The 21,481-nt window shown below is 42.5% G+C and overlaps 1 long non-coding RNA gene across 1 annotated transcript; it reads right to left on the bottom strand.

Moving 5' to 3' along the window:
• Window positions 1–258: 258 nt before the first annotated feature.
• On the bottom strand, window positions 259–7,773 carry LOC143153244 (uncharacterized). The gene is made up of 2 exons (XR_012993739.1): window positions 7,466–7,773; window positions 259–2,166 (listed from the first exon to the last, which is right to left on the bottom strand). It is a non-coding gene; the product is annotated as an uncharacterized LOC143153244 (long non-coding RNA).
• Between the last annotated feature and the right edge of the window lie 13,708 nt (window positions 7,774–21,481).

Genomic DNA, 21,481 nt, shown 5'->3' with positions numbered 1-21,481 from the left:
TGTACTTGAAACAATACCACGGTTTCTTATCCGAGATATTTTTGTTCGAAATGAAACTGAACGTTTATCTATTCGATGGGAGAGGAAGTTTAAATGATTTCTCCTGACGAGTTTCTTTTCTATTTATATTATCGAAAGAATAACGATCGAGACAATTTTATTTCTCAGTTTCTTTTTTGTCGAGTAAGCGAATTTCATTGTACATCGATTTACGTAGAATAATTAAAATGCGAAGGAGTGTCACCGTGTAATTGAGGAACGTGCATTGAATTGTTGCGCAAAGTGTTTTTTCCTTTGAACGATATTTGAAGCAACGTGACGTTTCTTGTTTCGAATGGTACCGAATGAAAATTGTAAGTAGATTTATCGATCAGTTGCTCGTTCCATTTTTGCGTTTCAACGAGTCGATGAAAAGAGCAAGTTGTTTGTAAAATCGTAAAGAACTGATTGTAAAAGGTATGCCGAGCTTTGGGTTGAGTTGAAACGAAGGCATCGAAAGAGTAAGTTTGAGGATCACTGGATCAAACGAATAACATTTAACGATCCATACGAAACAAATTGAATAGTCGTAAAGGACCAATAAAAATGTCAAGAGGAACGTAAACTGATATTGACACAGTTAAATAAATGTAGTTGCGATAATTGCGTTCCATTTATAAAAATTAATTCGAATAGAAAGTCGATACCGATGGAAAAACTCGAAACCAATTGTATATAATCGCTGTGGAACGTTCTTAACGCCTCAAATTATAAAATGTACACTGCAATTTGAAACGACATCGCCATCGCTGACATAATATTATTTACATACAAGTAACGTTTCTCGCGAAACAAAAATCCATAATCGTAATATAATTTATAATTTATACGGACCGCACGATACATATTTTTACATTTAATTCTCTTGTTAAATTAATACCACCCGTGCGGAGTCACGAATTGTTACGATCGTAACGATAAATTATATCGGAAATGATGAGAAAGTTACAATTTGCGAAGGATCTTGCAAATTTCGTTGTCGAAATAATTTACCTTAAACCGTTTAGAGAGCACGAAGCACTTCTACCTTTTCTTTGTAGAAAATTCCTTCGTCCGACAAAAAAAATTCTACAATCGATTCATCTACCACTCTAGTTTCGAAACGAGAGAAAACCTGATTGGATGTACATCGTATCCAAAAGTGTCGCACACCTTCTCCCAATTTTGCTACACTCCGCTTAATTTCCCATGGATCTGTTCCTCTGTTACCAAAATTGTCAATATCCGTGTTGAAGTACCAATTTTGATCGTCGATTACCGATACGTTTAACCTCGCGTACTTTGTACATTTGTAAAACTCTCCCCTCGCCCAAATATTTAATAACCGCGTTAACGTATCAATTTTGACGGTCAATTACCGATACAAGCTACCAAACGGTATTTCCCGTATCCCCGTTCCTCCACCGTTGCCGAAATCTCCCAAGCAACGTCCGTTGCATCGAATACGTAGCCGTTTCTCACGACAGGCTCACAATCGACGCGAGTACTTCGCGCCGAAAAACCTGTAGCCCCGCGGTTCCAAAAACGAGGCTAACATTTACATACGACAGCTGACAAGTTCACCGAATAAAAAACGAGCGTCGCCGTTTCCGCGGAATTTTAACCGCGTTCGCGACACCTGCGCATGCGTTACAAGCAAATGTGAAAAAAGTCTCTCGGGTCTTTTTTGGTCGCAGCCTCGGCCGTTAGGCCCGGGTTAAGATCCTGGAACAAGGGCAGGTACCGTTACGTCTCAGCGTGAGGCGCGTGCCCAGCGTCAGCGCGCTCTCGACCGCCACGAGTTCCTCCCGAGGAACACCGTATCGCGAAGATGACAATGGATAAAAATTTCACCGGTGCCCCCCTGCGTGCGCGGCCACGATCGAACCGCAGAAGTGTCGAGGCTAACGTTTCGACCACCTGTCGAGAGGCCCGTGATAGTCTCTCGCGTACCCGAGACACCGCTCGCTACGTTTCCGGGAGATTTACCGAAAATCGCTCGTGCAACCGGCGGACAAACGGAGTCACGACTCAACGATGGAATTCCACCGGAGGGCGACGAGTTTTTTTTATCCGTCTTCCGATCGATTCACGACGGTGTTACAATGCGTCCAACTTCCTCTTCCCTCTTGGGGGTACACTTCTATTCTGCAACATCCAAATTATCGAGTTTTTTGTATTTTTTCTTTCGCAGGTATATACCTGGAGAATATTTACTTATTTATTTGCATATTTATTTATAATCTTTGGTCTTACAATGCGTCCAACATTCTCTCTTCAAAGGTTCATTTACTTTCGGGGATTTCAAATTTTAAATTTTCTATTTTTCCTTACTTTCGTAGTTACATACCTAGAGAATATTTACTCATTTATTTGTATATTTTCTAAACTCCTGGATCGGAAAATTTCCTTACGGTTAAAGTAAGGTGGTTATCCCACGCCCCCTAACCAACAACAAGACACACTTGAGCTCCGTTAAAGATCGAAAAACGAACGAATCGTGTCTTCGAAAGCTGTGGAGCGGAACCTCTCCTTAAGGTTAATTCCCGCGTCCCCTGACAAAGAATAAGTTAGACGAAATCGCACGAAGGCGGTCGCGGTCGCTGCTCGATTTCCGACCGGTCGATCGCTCCGAGTGTTCCCCGGTCGAGTAATGGTCAGGGTAACAACTCGAGTAATCTGCCTACGCAATTTGACTGGATCGGCTCGAGGCAGTGGTTGCCCGCTCGACCGGGCCAACGCTCGTTCCCCGAGCGCGTTCCATTTGCACGAACGCTCGTGGCGGCACTGCAAGTTTGTGCGTGCAAAAGTCAGCGTGAAGTCGTAACGATCGGGTCGCCCCGGCGGAGCCCGGACACGCACGTTCTGGCCCCAGGTTCTCCCACACGTGCGCCAACGGGGCATCATGCGCCGCTGGTGGTGGGGGGAGCGAGACAGTGCTGGCAATTTTCAGGGCAATTTGCACGCGAAACGGGGAAAAATCGTGACAGATAGGTCAGCGTGCGAGGCTGGCTGTAGGCTACGAAGGATCGACGCTCGGATCTCGTTCCCGAGAGGAAAACTCTCCACGAGTTGTACAGGGTGTTTCGTAACGAGTGAGCAATGTTTCAACGAGAAATTCAATATTTGAAAAGAAAGAACGAGTATCGATTTATATACCATTGGGTTGTTTAGAAAGTGATTTCGTTTTCCAAAATTGAGAATATTGAATTTAATCAAACGTTTATACACTCTAGGAAAATCGTGTTTCATTTTTACCAAGAAAAAGAAATCACTTTCCGAACAACCCGATACTTGATTGTTCACGGTCGATGAAAGTTTCATAGGTCGATCGATCGACTTCTAAAGGTGTTTAACCAGCTGCGCGAATATATTGTTTAAATTTGAATATTCTGTCTCTTCGAGATTACTGAGATTCGGTTGTTTCTTTCTAAAATTGTAACATTTCCACTCGAAACTTATTTCGTCGTTTGCACTCATTTCTGCGGGTATATTTTCTATGTTTTTATTTTATGCGCAAATTAAAATTCTTTCGAATGGATCCTGTACTTGTCGCACGTTGTATAGTAGAAGTTGTATACAGTAAGCGTACTATTCTTTAAAATAATTACAACATTTATTTAAATATAATTCGTCTTATACGACAGAGACCGAGTAGCCATCTCTCTCCTAATTTCAACCGAGGTCACTGACCCGAGCCAATCGCAGCACAGCCACTTCACAGTTGGACAGAAATTGATCACTTCGCGATCACTATTCGTAATTTATCAATAAACGTAATCGCGATAATCGTAATTATCGATCGATTAATCGTTCGTGTGATTAATCGGGAATTTAAAACTGCACAAGTCGGTAATTTATAATCATTGAACGAAAGGTTACTTCGAGCCTCGAGTTTCACTACCTTTCACGAGCTTTCTTATTATTAATTTATCGATTCGATCATAGTCAAACGTGTAATCGTTTCGTGATTAATGGTTAACGAGTTAATATTATCCGTTGACGGCATACGCTTTTATTATTTGTATCATTTATTAATCACGATAGCTAGTCCTTTACACGATAATTGTAATCATTAATCACTGACTTTACTGCCCATTATTCGTAATCGTCGAATCATTAATAACCAATCGTTTTTTGATACAGAACGTATATTTGCCATAGATTATGTATTTCCGATTACCGTTTTCACCTAATAAAAACTCTTTATTCAACCAAAATATCAAAGACCAAATCCTTATTCAATCAAGGGTTTTACTGGCAAAATTGTAAAATAGTCCTCCTTCGAAATAGATATTCTGTGTTCGATGTAAATTGAAATCAACCTCGATTGTGATTCCGTCTATACGAATTGAACGCGATAAATTGCGACGATCGTAGGGTTCGCGTATAAAAAAAGTAGATTACATACAAACGTATTCTATCCTGTCATCTCGCTCCGTTTCCGTTCCCGACGCAATAAATTTCCACCGTACCTCCATCGAAGTGTTCTCTAATCTTCGTTGTTTACGGTACAGCGTGCTCGATTTCCACGTAACGAAAAAAAAAAAAAAAAAAAAAAAGAACAGAAAAAAGAAACGAGCGTTAAACACCGCTTCCTTAAAACCGAACGAAATAAACGCGAACATTATTTCCACGTGGCGCGACGCGTTCGTTGCGCGTTTTTATGGAAGAAATATAAGCCCGTAAGTCCTAAAACATGCGCGAGTCCTACGTGTGTCGAACGTCAGGTATGAATTTAAATTTTTACTCGTACCCGGGACCGAAAGGGGGGCTATGGAACGTCGCGGACGAATCTCACAAATACGCGCGCATTGAATTCACCGCCAATTAGACACGTCCAATTACTCGACATTCGCGGACCAACTACTGACCGAATCCATTACGTTCACGGAAATAAGAAGCTCTCGCGGCTCCGGATCGTCGTCATTTTTACGCTCGAGACGATAATTCGCCACGACGAGGCTGCGAAGCGACGTGGAATCTGTCGCTAACGAACCGGTAAGACAACGACGCGAACCGTAACGTTGCCGCGTAAAGTCGAATGGAAACGAAGGGCCGTAAAGTTTCCGAGTGGCAGCGGCACTAAAATCAAGGGACCGTATATTAGCACAAGGGTAATGGTCGCCCTGAGGCTGCGAGCATCGTAGGACGGTAAGTTGCACCGGGTTGGCTCGAACCAGCAGTTCGTCCAGTCGAATTAGCCTCCGATCTTGCGAATTTTCGTTCCACGGTTTGCCCGATTCGATGGAATTGTAACATAACTCGGATTCGTTCTTTTTCCAGGCTTCGGTGTTACGCGCAAATTCGAACTTTCGATCGTTTTGTGATCGCGATACGGATAAGAGATATTCTATGCATTTTGTAGAGTTATTTCGTTTCAGATTCGGATACCTTGAGTGCGTTTCATTCTTTTTCCTCGTTTTATAAAAATCTTCCAACGTTTCTGGTCGACACGGTATTTTCTTACTCGTATAATTAAATTTTTATTTTTCTTAGCAAATGATAATCTTTTAAACGTGCTGTGTTCCAAATGGGGAAATTAATAAGAAATATTACGTATTATTTCGTTTCAGATGCTTCGAGTGTGCTTCGGTGTGTGGCTAGAGGTTTCTTTGTTTGTCCTCGTGTTATAAAAATCTTTCAACGTTTCTGATCGACACTGTATTTTCTTACTCGTATAATTAAATTTTTATTTTTCTTAGCAAATGATAATCTTTTAAACGTACTGTGTTCCAAATGGGGAAATTAATAAGAAATATTACGTATTATTTCGTTTCAGATGCTTCGAGTGTGCTTAAGTGTGTGGCTAGAGGTTTCTTTGTTTGTCCTCGTGTTATAAAAATCTTCCAACGTTTCTGGTCGACACGGTATTTTCTTACTCGTATAATTAAATTTTTATTTTTCTTAGCAAATGATAATCTTTCAGACGCACTGTGTTCCAAATGGGGAAATTAATAAGAAGTATTACATATTCCTTCGTTTCAGATGCCTCGAGTGCATTTCAGTGTGTGACTAGCAGTTCCTTTGTTTTTACTCGTGGAACGTTTCTGGTCAAATGTCAATTCGGTGTTTTCTTGCTCGTATTATTAAATTCTTATTTCACTTCGCGAACGATCATCTCTTAGACGCGCCGGGTACCAAATGAAGAAATTAATATTACACAGATTTTGTAGAATTATTTCGTTTTGGATACCTCGAGTGCGTTTCAACGCGTGACTAGCATTTCCTCTGTTTTTGCTCGTGGAACGTTTCTGGTCAAATGTCAATTCGGTATTTTCTTGCTCGTATCATTAAATTCTTATTTCACTTCGCGAACGATCATCCTTTCGTCGCACCGTGTTCCAAATGAGGAAATTAACGAGAAATATTACACGGATTTTGTACAATTATCTCGTTCGAGATATCTCGATTGCGTTTCACCGTGCGACTCGTTTTTATTCGTTATATAAAAATCTCGTAACGTTTCCGGTCGAACGTCGATAGAGTTACATATACGCAATCCGTTATATTCTTGCTTCGTAACATCGGTAAACATAATTCCAATGCTCGCGAAACGTTCGAACGGTATTCGAAACGAAGGAATTAATAAGAAACATCGAACACATTTTATATAATTATCTCGTTTCAGATATCTCGAGCGCGTTTCACCGCGCGATTAGCGATTCTTTAGTTTTTACGCGTTACATAAAAATTTCACAACGTATCCGAGTTAAACGTTCACAGGGATTCGTTGATGATTCTTAATTCTCTCGCCTCGTCGATCTTCCCGTGAAATTCATCGTTCGGTATAAAGTCGAAAATATTTCGGGTAAATTTCGGGCCGAAAGTATACCTAAACGTTCAATTATACGAAAACTAGTCGTAAAGCGTAATCTTTACGAGCGAACGTTTCTCGTAACCGTTTCTGTATTTGGAAAACGGATAATCGATTTCGACGATAAGTTTCCATCCGAATGACGCGTTATCGAGGCGTCGAATCTTCGCTGATAAAACGAAACGGTCCGTGTTACACGACTCCTATCCGATCATTGACGTAACCACGCCGGGAAACGAAAGAGTAACGCTTCTTTTACGACGCTCTGTAGTCTCGAGAGCCGTGTCCCGAACGAATTGTACTCGGAAGACCCGTACGTAAACGGTATTTCAAAATATAACGGCGAAGGTGGTTCTCGGCCGTTCGAACCGATAGCTAATGGCGCGTTTATAAAAATCCGAATGTGAATAGAATAAACGTTGAAAAATCCCGGCGAGCGTTCCCCGCAGCGTTCTTTCGACAATGTCCGTGGCAAATGATTAATCGACTCATTGTACTCGGAACAATCGGTAGTCACGATCGTGGCGTGTAAACGTGCCTTTAAGTGCGGGTGGGGGATGTCGAAGCGTGGCGGAGCGTGCTGCTCGCTCGCCGAGCGGATGCCTTCGTCGCCCGGAGCGAAGCGATTACCTTTCCTGGCGCATCGACCAGTCCGTGGCTCGCTTCCACGCAGACCCGTGGAATGCCTTTTTCTTCGTACGTGTTCCGAAGCATCGTTCGAGACCTAGATTCTCCGTCATTAGCGTGCCTGGATCGATGATAGTGCCCCGCCGATAGCGCTCTCCTCCGCAGCCCGCGGTTCTCCCTCGTCTTGTGTACGTTCGACGCCTATCGTTCCACGAACGAAACGTGGAAACTCTTTCGCACTACCGAGATCTTCGCGCGCGAGGATCCTCCCTACCTTGTGGTAATTCCCGTGTTACCTGCGCCTGCAAACTCACCGCGGAGGGAACGATGAATCTTAACCATGTGCCAAGTAACGCCGAGAGATGTAACGCGCGATCGCAACTTCGTTATTTCACTACTCGCTGAACTATCTATTCTATTTTCTATGTTGCTCAAGAGAGAAGTAACACGACTAACAGAAGTAACGACGAATTTTGAGTATGTGTGAAGTAACACGGAGAGAAGTAACGCGCGATGGCAACTTTGTTTTTTTACTTCTCGCTGAAGTTTCTATTCTATTTTCTATGTTGCTCAAGAGAGAAGTAACACGACTAACAGAAGTAACGATGAATTTTGAGTATTTGTGAAGTAATACGCGGTGCCAACTTCATTCTCTTACTTCTTCCTGAAGTTTCCATTTTTTACATAGCTGAAGAGAGACCAGCAGAAGTAACGATGAAGGTATAACGTATAACGTATAAGTATTACGTAGTACGTATTACGAGAAAAAGGGCTACTAGGCTTTTTAATTTGTGAGTAATAATTTTAAAAACATATCTCTGCGTAAAGAACAATAAAATACCGTATATAAATCATTACGAGTATGTCTCGTGGCTTTTTACGAAAAGTAAAATCGGTTATTTCGAGCCTTTTAGTTTCATTTTTGTTAGAATAAAATGATATCTTTATCAACCTACTATCTAGAAAGTCGGTCTCTCATTTGCATTCATCATTGACACATTTCACCTGCCTTGCTCGCAGTAAGATGAAAGTGATATGATTTTCATACGTGGAAAAAGTCGGCACTGTTCGATCTTTCGAAGGATTCGTAAGTTCTTTAAAATGTTGCAAGATGAAAGTGATTGCCGAAATTCTGAATAAATATTTATAATTCGATTCATCGACGACGTAACCCGGGAACGTTCTCACCCGATTGATAAACGATCGATCGAACCACGTTATTTCACAATTTTCCATCCATACCGATACGGGAAGCAGTTTATTCAAGAGTTTAACAACGTTCTTCGAAGCACGACGCCACTTTAACGCAAGAAGTGCACGCAGAGTATCGTTCACGGTTTCAATAACGTTATCGTCCGCGCTTGAAAATTCACGGAAGACGTGCAATCGGTGGCTCGACGCTTTTGAATTGCAAATGACCACCAAAATATTTCACAACTCGATGTGGAACCCCACCGACGGTAATAACACCGCTCGCGTTTGGCGCTCGACGCGCAATTTCGCGAAACTAACGACAAGTCGCCCCAATTGAAACCTTTAGGGTAAAAGAAAATTGGCCGTGCCGCGAAGTTTACGAATCGACGTCAAATCGTACGTGAAGAAACTCCGAACGAAGGTGGACGGTTCCCCGGAGCGCTTGTTGCGCAGCTACTTTCTTATATTATATTTCTTCCGAGAGGGAATTACGATACTGATATATCTCCTACAAGATTACACTGTAATCTTTCTCACGTGCAGCTTCGTGTAATCCGTATTCCCGGGGTGGATAATGAGAGCTCCTCGTTCTTTGTAAGTGCATCCACGAAAGAGGATTGTCCTCGGTGTGGCCCTTTAACTCGTCGACGATCTCGCGGCCGCAGCTGCACCCATATGCTCGAACCGAGTATAATCAGAGCCTATTTCTTTTAATAGGTCCCCGAAGGATCGACTTCCTACATATCGAAGAAAACGACGCCGAGCGATTGAACTCGGACGTAATTATCCGAGGAAGAAAGAAATTGGATTTCGGGGAAATGAGACTGGTACGCGATTTATCGAAGAGATCGTTTACTCGCGTCGGGGCGCGAGGCAGCTCGAATTCCTCGCGAAACGCTCGTTACTCGAACGGAACTCTCGGCGCGTGTTTGGAAATTCGAAGGTGTTGTCTCGTCGTTGAACGAGATCGAGAAACAACGGAGACCGGCGAGAGACATCGAGAGGGAAAGGCATTCAGAGCGAGAGAGACTGAGAGAAATGTGCATACACTTTGGAGATATATATATAAGACTCGTGTCAATTAGCGAAACAGTTCTATATTGTATCGGGTCATTTCTTAAGGCCACGTATTCAACTATGCGCAATTTTGATGCACTGTGCGTGAACATAGTCAGGTGGAACTTAACAATGCGACCTCAATCGCTGCTGAATATTCAGTCTCCTACCAGAGGTTGAAACGTATACGAATAAAACGGTTACTATTTTACAAGTAACAGGAAACCGAATTACAACAATCATTGTCGAGCCGTTTGATTTTATTATCGACTGTAATTTAACTGCTCGAACGGTGGAAAGGTTCGAGTTTTAACGTTCCAGGAAATACAAAACGCGGGAATAGAGTTTCACCGATTCTACAATTATAGCGATTGTATACTTAATAAATCGAGTGTACTAACGCGAAACGCTCCGTATCTTGGATTCTGAAGCGAATAGTAGAAGAAACTCGATTGGACAGCGAACAATGGGAGAAATATTGCCTTCGAACGACGATACGTTGCTGCAAGGTCTATTTTCGCGTTACGTTCGGAGATCTGGTCACGGATGGTTTTCACCAATGATGGTGATGGTGCACGGGGTATTTTTACGTGCCCGATGCGTTACGGTGCTGTATTATCTTCGCGAAAAGATTGGTACCTCCGTGCACCGGCCAATGGCAATTTCGTAGTCTCGTTTCGTTGTGTGCTTTCACGGAAAGGTTCGTGTCTGTTCCCATTGAACTTCTACTACTCGAAATATGGCGAATGGAAAAAATTCGTCTTCTATTTTCTAATTTCTCGAGCTGTTCTTTATTATTTTCGAGAAATTCGATTTTCATTATTTCAACTCACTTGTTCTCGTATTACTTTCAAATTTCCTGGTCTCCATTTTTCTCACTCTATTTCTTGTTCGAGCTTCTCGATTGGCAATATTCCGAGTCCCTTATTTTCTACCACTATGGGTACACACTTTAGTTTTCATTTCACTTTTACTATTCTTTTTCACGTTTCTTTGATACCAGACGTTAGGTATCTCGTGTATCGTAAAATTTACAATATTTCGAGTTGGAAAGAAATGGTCAAATTCGCAATACTTCGAGTTCGAAAGAAATTAAAAAATATTGAAATCTACCTTTCGATATTTTTTCTCCTCGAAGGATGTAAGCTGTCGGAACCTGTCTTTCGAAACCCGATCCGTCCGAGCAACAATATTTTTGTATTTATCGCTGCGCGAGTTTCGGTGCCGACGTCGTGGCGTATCCGCCGATGAAAAAGAAGGGGCGGCCCTTCGCTGGAACGTCGACGCACCCCACCGCCAGTAAAGACCGAATGTACTTTAAATGCCCAATTTGGCAGCCGTAAAAACAACATTTATTTATGGTAGTTCGCCCATCGAGGAAAAAACCGGTGCACCAGAAAATTATGCTGCACGAAAAGACAGCGTTACTCCGAAGACGTCGATCTTCTCTTTTTTTTTTTTCTCAACCGTTGACTGTTGAGCCCTTTCAGGGCCAGCTGGCTGCTTCGCGAGGGAACTGCTTCGTCTAGCTCGTAATAGCTCGAGCACGATTGTGGGGGTCAGGTGCCAGCAATACGGACACTTCGAAACCGAGACGACGAACAGAGGTTTCGAATTGTAAAGATTCCGTAAGAAAAAAAAAAATACCCGTGAAAATTACACGTGAAAATAGTAATTTTCGCGCGTATCACAAAGTATTCGTGGCGTTTTCTCGACAAATTTATAATAGATTTCACGTTTTCCTTCTATCCGATTAAAGTGTGTATCGTTAATACGTTAACCACTAATCGAACCACGACTCTCGCTTATTTCATTTTTTAAGTTTCCAGCAATTTGCGTTATTAATCCGGGAATTTGTCATTACCCGCGGTGCGATTACGATAATATTTTTCAATGTTCATCCCTCCGCGTAATCATCGAGGTGCGTATTGTAAAAATCGTAAAGTTCGTCGATGGTGGCAGGGATGCACCCGTTGGGGCGCATGTGCGCATGCGCGGAGTTCCGCGCGCTACCTACCGCTGCGCGAACGAATCATCCGCATTAACCGTGTCGTTCGCGAGCATTTATCGTCATCGATAACCTTTGCACTCGAACGAAAATGTTCTCTCGCGAGCGGCGCGATTAGATCCAACCGGTCCACGTTGTCCGCCTGGCCGTAATTATTACCGCAATTAGAGGAACGATAATTAATCGGTCCCCGGGAGTTATGCACACGCGAAATCCAACGTCGGAGGCCACGAGAGGGACGCTTCGTGGGAAAGGACGATTCGTTTGGCCGGATTCCGGGATAATGCGCCGCCATATAGGAACGAATGTTCCAGGACCCCGGGGAATATCGCGTGACCGCTCGTGGGATGTTTGGAATGTTACTCGAGCACTCGGATAACCAACGGTTATGCTGTGTAACCTTCGTTCCGTATCGTTTAAGGCTCGTACGCGGAGCGGCACATCGGGCCGAATCGTGGAAGCTGTAACTTCCCCGAGCACGCTTATCCTCGCCGCGTAATTTGCCGAATTAATTTTCTCCGGCGTCGGGACGCGCTCAAAGAAGCCCCCGGGGCCGCTGCGGATTCCACGATCCGTGGGGGATTTACCGGAGGACCTTTTTTCAATAAGGTACACCGGACGGTTCCGGTAACGGCGTGAGAAATTTCACCGTGAACCTCCGTCTCGCGATCGAGGATCTTATCGCGGGGTGGATTTTCACGAACGAGACGAATTTTCCCGATTTTCCGAACCGAGAATCGATGCTGCTCGGAAATCTCGTTCTAACTGGACGTGTCTTTGTATCGAAGAGACGGAGAGAGGGAGAGAGGGATTCCATTTTGACGATCCGAGATTGAAGTCCGATGGTGAAAGTGGTTCGGTGACCTTGACTGGCAACAATCTGTTACCCGAACTGTAGCTCCGTCGAGATTCTCAACCTCGAGGTTTCTTTCATGTTTTCTGTATTCTACTGACCAGTTTCTCTCAAGTCCAAGTTTACTTTTTAGAAACAACTGACAATTCCAGTGTTACAAGGGGGAAAATATTGCAAATTTCGTAACGATAAGACACTCGACGATGTAGTACAACGTTTGATATCATTGAAATATGTGGAGATACGTACCGTGCACCCAAAAGAAACTATGGATACGGGCAATTTAAAGAATGCGTTCCGTGTAAAATTTTTCTTGCATTTTCGTGTGAAATTTTTACTACATTTACCTATCGACTTTGACGATTCCGTAGAACTACCGATAATTTTGTAAAATCACCTCGAAGCGATTCACGAATCCCTGAATAATAATTTTTTCTCGATTCAAAGTTTTCTACCATTCGGACGACTCGACTTTTCAAATTTCCTCCCGTATGGAACGCCCGATCTTCCAGATACTTAAAATTCTGTATAAAACTGAAAATATGAGACCACTTTGAGGCAAGCAAAACGGGCATTAATTTTTATGTCCGTAAAATGTTAAGATGCTCTCGCGTGCGCACGTTATCCATAATCGCTGCTACCGAGACCGCAATGAAGTTATTATCGCAAATGCGAACGATCGATCGTACGCAGATCGTACGCAACATAATACACGGTTAACCAAATGAACGACGAGAGAACTAATAGTTTACCGGTTGAACGGATCCGTGGTATCGATAGGAACGGCCGATTCGATAGACGCTGGCAAGAATATTTTTTAACGTTTTAACGGGAGTTCTTATCGTCCAGTGAAGAATTAAACTAAATACCAGCTTCGGGATAAAATTCTACATCGTTACCGACAGGTGTCTTTTGTCGAGCAAGTTCTAAAAAAGGTTCTTCGAGTCTTGCGTTAAATCAAGAAGAATAATGTACCGATATTTTTCAAGTGTTGTCAAAATTTTATAACCATTGATACAATAGAATCGAATTACCCTTGGACATTGGTGATCGAAAAGAAATCGTTCACCGTTTACGAAAAAAAATAGAAAACCCTGTATATCGACGCCCACCCTTTTAATCGAGCAACAAAGGGTCGCGGAACCCTCTCGTCCCGACGCGCGGAAATTCGACGCCGCTCGTTAACCGTGGCGCGTCGACGGAATTTCTCGTCTTCGTTTAAAACGCATTCGATTCACTCGATACTCGATCCTCGTCCACGTTGATCCAAATCTTTCGAAAGCTGTTTTTCACGCGCCTCGGGGTTAATTTAACACCAGAACTGCCAAACGTATTGCTATTTCTACGAGATCACATACGTATCTTCGATGTTGGATAAGAGAAGGGTAAATTAATTTACGAGTACCGTTAGTTGTTTATTTCGATCGTTATCTTCGAATACCGTGGGCAAACAAATTAAGTAACTTTAAGAACAAGTTTGAAACATATCAAATTGACACCTTTGTTAGTCCTACTATCTTCCTTCTTCTACCAAATTGACTGTGAAAATTGGACTACTGCTAGTCATGAATTGGACTACCAAATTGGACAACTGCTAGTCATAAATTGAACTACCAAATTGGACAATTACTAGTCATGAATTGGACTACCAAATTGGACAACTGCTAGCCATGAATTGGACTACCAAATTGACTCCTTTGGTAATCCCAGTATAGTCCCAGTCCTTAACAGCTCGAAGTTAGTCGAGTAAAAGGCAAATAATTCCCAAGTGCTATCAATTGTCCATTTCAATAATCGTCTTCGTACATCGTAGGCAAAGGCATGGTCAACGATCGAGTAATTTAAAAGAAAGAAGTCTGGAGCAAGTGAAATTGATTCCTTGGATGGTACTAGTGTCAAAGGACCGGTGTCGCGAGATCCATGGTGAAAAGAATCAGTCCCGAAACCCTCTCGCCCCTCGTTTCTCGTCACACCGCCGCCCCTCCTCTCGCCGTGATCCAAAACTTTAATCCGACGATTTACCTCTCGCGGTGTGGAACGCCGGTAAGAGCCATTAAAAGTTTTACCTTTAATATCGCGCATAAACACCGCGACAGAATTTATACCGCCGTATTTAATCGACACCGTCTTAAAAGGGTCCCTCATCGGGGCTCGGGCGTCACGGCGTTTCACTGCGGGTATTATGCCTTTACTTAACTGGCATACCGTTTTGTTTTGCCACCGAGAACGCGCGGATGGAAGGGGGACAGAGAGGATTGGAAAAACAAGGCTGGACCGGGAGGAACGAATCCCGAGAGAGGAAAGACGACCAAAAACAACGCGAAAATGGACGAGAGGGGAACGTGGACGGGGAGCCGAGAGGTGAATATTAAGAAAGACGAACGAGAGATTGAACGGGGGGAAAGAGGAGGGGTCACATCGTGTATGGAGGCTCGGGATTCTCGGCTTACCGGCGGCCAAGCTAATTGGACGTAATTAAATCCGCGGAGGTCCGCGCGCATCTGCTCCCGGTGTCGTGCGATATAATGGAAATCCCAAGGTGCATATGGACGCGGCGATCAACGAATGACCTTCATTTCAAACCCAGAACCCCGCGCCTCGCGCCTCTCTTTTCTTATTTGTCGAATCACTCGATAACATATATATCGGGTTGTTCGGAAAAGGATTTCGTTTTACAAAATGGAGAATCTATAATTTAATGAAATGTTTACACACTCTGAAAAAATCGTGTTTCATTTTCACCGAGAAAACAAAATCACTTTTCGAACAACCTAATGTATTTTTTATCAATGGTCTATTCAAGTTTTTAACTGCTTAGCAAACGCGTACTCTTACGACATTTTTCGTAACATTTTTTATTGAATTTCTCGACGAATGGTCTCCAGTTATTCGACCATAGGTTTCTTTGCATAGATGATTTTCCTTTTAGATACATCCAAAGAAAAAATGTGGAATCGTTGAATTGGGAGAACAAGACCGATCGATATTACCAATTTTTGATACAGCTCGTTCAGGAAATATTTCTTTCAAAATTTGAATCGCTCCATCCTGCTGGAACCACGTATTTTTTAAGCCTGATCGATCCAACTCGGCTCGAAGAAAACTCTCGAACATCGTAAGAGAACGTTTACCAGTTACTGTATTGCATCTCTCATTTTCGAAAAAAAAGATACCGAGTCGACGGATGTATACGAAACTTTACACATGTTCGTCAAACGGTGGTACCATTTTTATAAAAATAAAACGACGAACCCAGTAGCTCCGTTTTTTATCGAACGATAAAACTTATCGAGCAACCTATTATATCACGCGAGTTGAAAACCGAATATTGTCTCCCGAACGCACATTAAACGCCACACTGTCGCCCCAAAAAAGGGAGCGAACTGTAACTCAGGGTTTCCTTTACGTCCAAAGGTATAGTTTACGATCGGGCCGTAAATCAAAAGGCGCTCGATAATAAAGCTCACCACATAGGAATTAAAACAATGTACGATAATTAACATGCATTATCGATCTCCAAACATGGGAACAAGAAGTCTCCGGGCTTTGTAAGGTAATACACACGTTGCGGCCGCCGAGGCGGCAGTAAATCACGTTGCATTACTATCAGGAGGTAACCGCGGGAAAGTCACGACTACCATGTTTGGCGATGTATTATGCAAATTTTTGGGAAGTTTATTAGCCATGTAAATCGCGAGAGCGGTACAAATCGTGCACGAGAGGTGTTCTACCGTCTCGGCGACAGTACCGAAAGTATCACGATGATAATTTTTTCAACAACGGTAGTCGAATTTATCCACGTGTTTCTGTATCTCTAACTGGATATCATTTTCTCGCCAAGTGCTTGAAAAGAAAGCGGGAAAGCATTTTTCTTTCTGTAAGAAAATTTCCAGCTTCGATTCTTGCAATTTTGTCAATTGAAAGGATCTCGTTATTTTTTCCACAAAATTGTTTACAATTACCGGTCTTGGAATACGTACGATGAAAGAAGAAATTACAAAGTTCAGTATCGTGTATAATTCAGGTATTGGTAATTGTCCTTAGTTACACGGCTGATTTATATCTCTGGAAGTGTTCGTAGACTGAAAAGAATTCATCACCTCGAAGACAAATATATACATCACTCGTACTAGTCCATTAATAATTAATCGTAATACAAATTACTTGTGAAATTGTTTTACGCATCAACGTACTCGTAATTCTCATTGCGAATTAATCGAAAAGAAAAACTTACTCGCCCGACGGTGGGTATTCATTGCAGGTGTATTCGTGTTTTCTTTCACGACAGAAGTGGTGCATTTTTCTTCTTGTTTCTTTAACACGAGCCACTGTCAACGAGAATGCTACAACTCGGAACTTAAAGTGCGGACATTCCAACCTCATTCAGTCAAAAGGAATAAATGAGTCTCGTATGAAAAACACAATCCTTGCTTTCCCCGCCATATGGAGTCGTTCGAGTAATTTTCACGGTCGTCGCGCGAGGCTTGGGATGCGATAAATTATAATTGAAAAATCGTAAATCGCGGAAAACGACTAGAAAGCCAGGCAATTGTGGCCGGCTACCGATCGTCCGAATAAAGCGAAACAACTTGATTAGAAAGACCGAAACGATGACGCGGTTAGGTAATTCTAACCGCTCGGAAATACTTTGTTCTTCTTCCGCGATAACCACCGGATAACCGAAAAACGCGTTTGAAAAACGTCAGCGGGATTTTACGATCGCAGCTGCGAAACCCCGGCCCCGCGTAGGCATTTAAGCAGAATGTTTGCAAAGTATCCAGGCAAATCCATTAATTCTATAATTTAAGAGCGAGCGAGAGAGATATATTTCAGCCGCTCGGCTCTCCCGTAATCTGCCGAAATGTATTTTTACTATCTCGCCATAAAATAACAGTTACATTCCGCGAACGTTAAATCGAAAAGTCCCGCGGGCCGTGCGTTCACGAATTACACGGCCGGGGCCGTGCTCCGTCTCGAACTTTAATTAGGGCCCGCGTTTAATTAGAATATTTAAAACGGCGATTAAACCCATCCGGAATCGGCGATTATCCTGCGCGTTCTACCGCGTCGACGGTAGTATCTTTACAACGCGAATCACGGCCGAAGTAACGCGCCGTTTCAACGTTTTCCCACATTTTAACACTTTTTATTAACGCTGTAACGCTGACCGTGAAGTCGCGTTTCGAAAATAGAACAGGTCGGATGCGTTTCGTGTGTAGGTTACGGTTAAACCGTGAACCGCGGTAAATGCAGACACTTGCTAACGTGTACACCGGCTAGGGAATTTAATGAAAAACACACGGAGAAACGTACCGGGTAAGTGCACGTAATTTCGAATCGTTTTATACCGTATTTTAATACTTTTTAATAGCGTTGCAACGCTCACCGTGAAATCGCCTTTCGAAAATAGAACAACCTTGAGTCGAATGCACTTTCGGTGCACACCGGTTCAGGTTAACCCGTGAACTATAGCGAATCCACACACTTGGGAGCGTGTACGTTGGCTAGGGATTTTAATGAAAATACACCGGGTAAATGCGCGTAATTTCGATGGATCTTACGTCGCGTTTCGATACTTTTCGATAGCGTTGCAAACGATCACCGTGGAATCGCCTTTCGAAAATGGAACCACCTTGAGTCGAATGCACTTTTGGTGCACACAGGTTAAGATCAATCCATAAACTATGCACACCGAATCCCTTGCTAGGGATTTTGGTCAATAAATTCTATCTACGACTATTTTTAATTTTCTCGAATTTCTCCACAATTTTTCAATTCAAACGCGTAATGTTTCGAAGAACCTCTATGCAAACTTTTTCTTCAATATCGTCATTGATGTTTCCAAACACGAGACAACCGCTGGTAGAATACAGGATAGAAAAATCCTATTCAATCGCTCGTAGAACAAACTTCAAAGTTAATATTCTCGAAAAGAGATCCTAAGATGAGAAAATGTTGTACAAAATTTTTGTCTCACGTAGGTTCACCCTGTATCCGGATATTCTACGATTTCTTCCCCCTCTTCGTATCAGCTGAGGTGTCCTAACACGATCGTTGACTGTTAGAGAATCTTGAAGAAACGACCGGAGTCTAGTCCCGGGTACTTGGATTTAATTGATTCTCCGAATCAAGTACTCGTGTATCCGATTCGTGTACTCCGAAAGTTATTCTTCATCCGGCAAAGAAGCCAGCATGTACTCATTAGCATCCGTTTACGTCCCACTTTCGGCCATCCAAACGGTACGTCACCAGATGGTTCTCATCGAGGAACTACCGTGTTACGTGCACCTGCCGCCTTATCCTCATTTACGTGTACACATCCCGTCTTCGTCACCGGTGTGCGTAAAGGTCACGGTACGTAAATCAGTACTGAAAGTCGGTTTCTTTTCCGCCTCGACAAACGTGGAAATTTCACCGGGAAATAATTAATTCCCTAACGAACGAACAGCCGACAGGCCAGCAACGACATCCTCTTCGAATAAGATTGGAATTTGATTATACCCCGTTCCTCGTAACTGAAAAGAGGATCGTCTCGTGTCTCGATCGCGGTGACTCGGCCCGAAATCGCGCGACTTTGTTCCTTAAAAATCGTGTCGACGTCAAACGTCAAAATTCCTAATTATCTTTCACCGTTTACCAAACATTCGATACGGAGTTTACCGAAACTGTAATTATTCATCCATTTACACACGGTTCGAGACCAGTTGCTCAATTTATTGTTATAAAACGTTTTATTCGGTTATCCGTGATTGTCATTGTGTAGCTACGCTTGACAGTTTTTTTTTTTATTAGGTTTGTCTCGGTGGCGAGTGAAATTTTGTTCCAGTTAAAAGTAACGAATAAAAATGAACCGAAGCAAGGTGTTCGCAATACTCGTTCGATTGGACGGTTAAATTTTGATTTGTTTCATTTTGGAATTCGAACTTTAATTTTTATTCGAAAAGCAACGGACGAAAAGTTGTTTATCTCTTGTACGTTGGTCGAGACTTCTATCTCGATACAAATTTTTCCCATCCTTGGTTTGTTTGTATTCTTCTTCGTGATAGATTATCTACGTACTATAGAAACAAAGTTATTGCAGCAAAATTCCCACGATTAAACGTTTCAGTGACGGGGTTAGTATAACTGTACTTGTCAGTACGCAGGATGTATCCTTTAAGTTTTTACCACCATTCTTTCAGATATTTGCGTTGATACAACGAAGAAATATTTTGAACGAAAGTTAGTCAGTTTTTGGTTACACGCTTTGTTATTAAACATTTTCAAAATATGTTCTTTCGGTAAACTGGTTCGATACATTTTTAATTTTATAATGTTGCAGGTGACGACAAAACTAATCGAACAATTTATTTCGAAGAATAATTGTTTAAGAAATCCATCGACAAAAGTATCGACTCACGCTAATGTAATTTCACGACAACTAAGCTTGCGCAACACAAAACATACACATTTGTTTCGTCGGTTAGTTAATGTCTTCGCAGAACTGTAAATATTTAAGGATCGGGCAAATAGTTGTTTATCTTCTTTCCGTACACAGACGCTGGTTTTTAAATATAAGTAGATTCGATAGAAATTCAGGTATAACACTTTTGTGCTAAAACATTTACCGGAGTTTGCATAATAGTCTCGAGGAATTTGTTAATCTTGGCGCACTCGCGGACTAACGTACACCGCGACTAATTCGAATAAAAATGACAAGAAAGTGGGTAATTACAATAATCTAAACGTTGATTCCACGAACCTACAATTATTATTCTCGTTTACGTATATTATGCAGAATCGAACGACACAAGCGAACAAACATTGTACTCTCCATCTGTTGAACTTTTCTGATACGTGTGATGTCTTTTTATGAATAACATATGAACGTGTAACATCTACGTATATACTGTAAATTTTAACCATCAAAGATTCATTGCCCGTTAATAGAGAAACAATAATAATAGTTATCGTAGCAAAAGAAAAAAATGTTTATCGTTCGCAAAGGTCGTTCCTAATTGAAAAATCGTTTAAATCGATGGTATTGTTTCTCGTGCTGCAATTTCAAAAATTTCTCTGATTCATTATGATGTCCGATTTGAAAAGATATCCGAGACATCGCTACGTATGGAATATCGATACTAGTAATAACTAGTATACAATAGTATATTGTCGAATGAAAATCATTCGAATGGATGGTATTAATTCTAGTGCCGCAAATCCAAAATTTCTCTCACTTTTTTACGATGTTCGGTTCGATAAGATATCCAAGGCATCTCTGCGTACGGAATACAGGCACGGCAGTGAACGTGTTAAGTAGGGAAGTTGACACGGCAGTGAACGTGCAAGGTAGGCACGGTCGAGAGCAACGACGACGCCCGCGCGACGCCAATTACTTTTTTTCAGCGTTGTCGACGTACGACTTCGACGCGTTATCTCGACTCGTGGCGTTGCGAAGAAAAATCCTCGGTTCGCGGTAATCTCGCGACGAGTGTGCCGCGATCGTAACCGGTAACGAGCGTCGATTTTTACCGCGAAACGGTCGAGACACGCGGCACACCGAAGGGAAATCGTCGGACGTTCGAAAAAAGAAAACGGGCCCCACGAGGGCAGAGGTAATCTCTCGGGGGTGGGGGCACCGGTATCGGGGAATTCACGAAAGAAGCCCGGAATTTATCGTCGTCGGGATATTTACAGCCGACCGGTATGAATATTCAGTCGGGTTTATTTTACGTGCTCGTCGGTCTCCTTATGCCTCGGCTCGTACGCCGCTCTCGGGTCAAGGGTTAATGAAACTTGCTGAAAAAAATGCAAATAAGTCGAGAGACGCGTACGCGCCGCGCCGCGCCACACCGCTCTCGTAGCGTACATACGTGGCGTACACGCGGCAGCGGTCGATAAAAATATCTCCGAGAGCACAAATTAGAGG

The sequence above is a fragment of the Ptiloglossa arizonensis genome, chromosome 12 (genome assembly GCF_051014685.1).
Source record: "Ptiloglossa arizonensis isolate GNS036 chromosome 12, iyPtiAriz1_principal, whole genome shotgun sequence".
Taxonomy (NCBI): domain Eukaryota; kingdom Metazoa; phylum Arthropoda; class Insecta; order Hymenoptera; family Colletidae; genus Ptiloglossa; species Ptiloglossa arizonensis.
The sequence above is the reverse complement of the archived record's forward strand: the minus strand, read 5'-3'. Positions and strand labels throughout refer to the sequence as shown.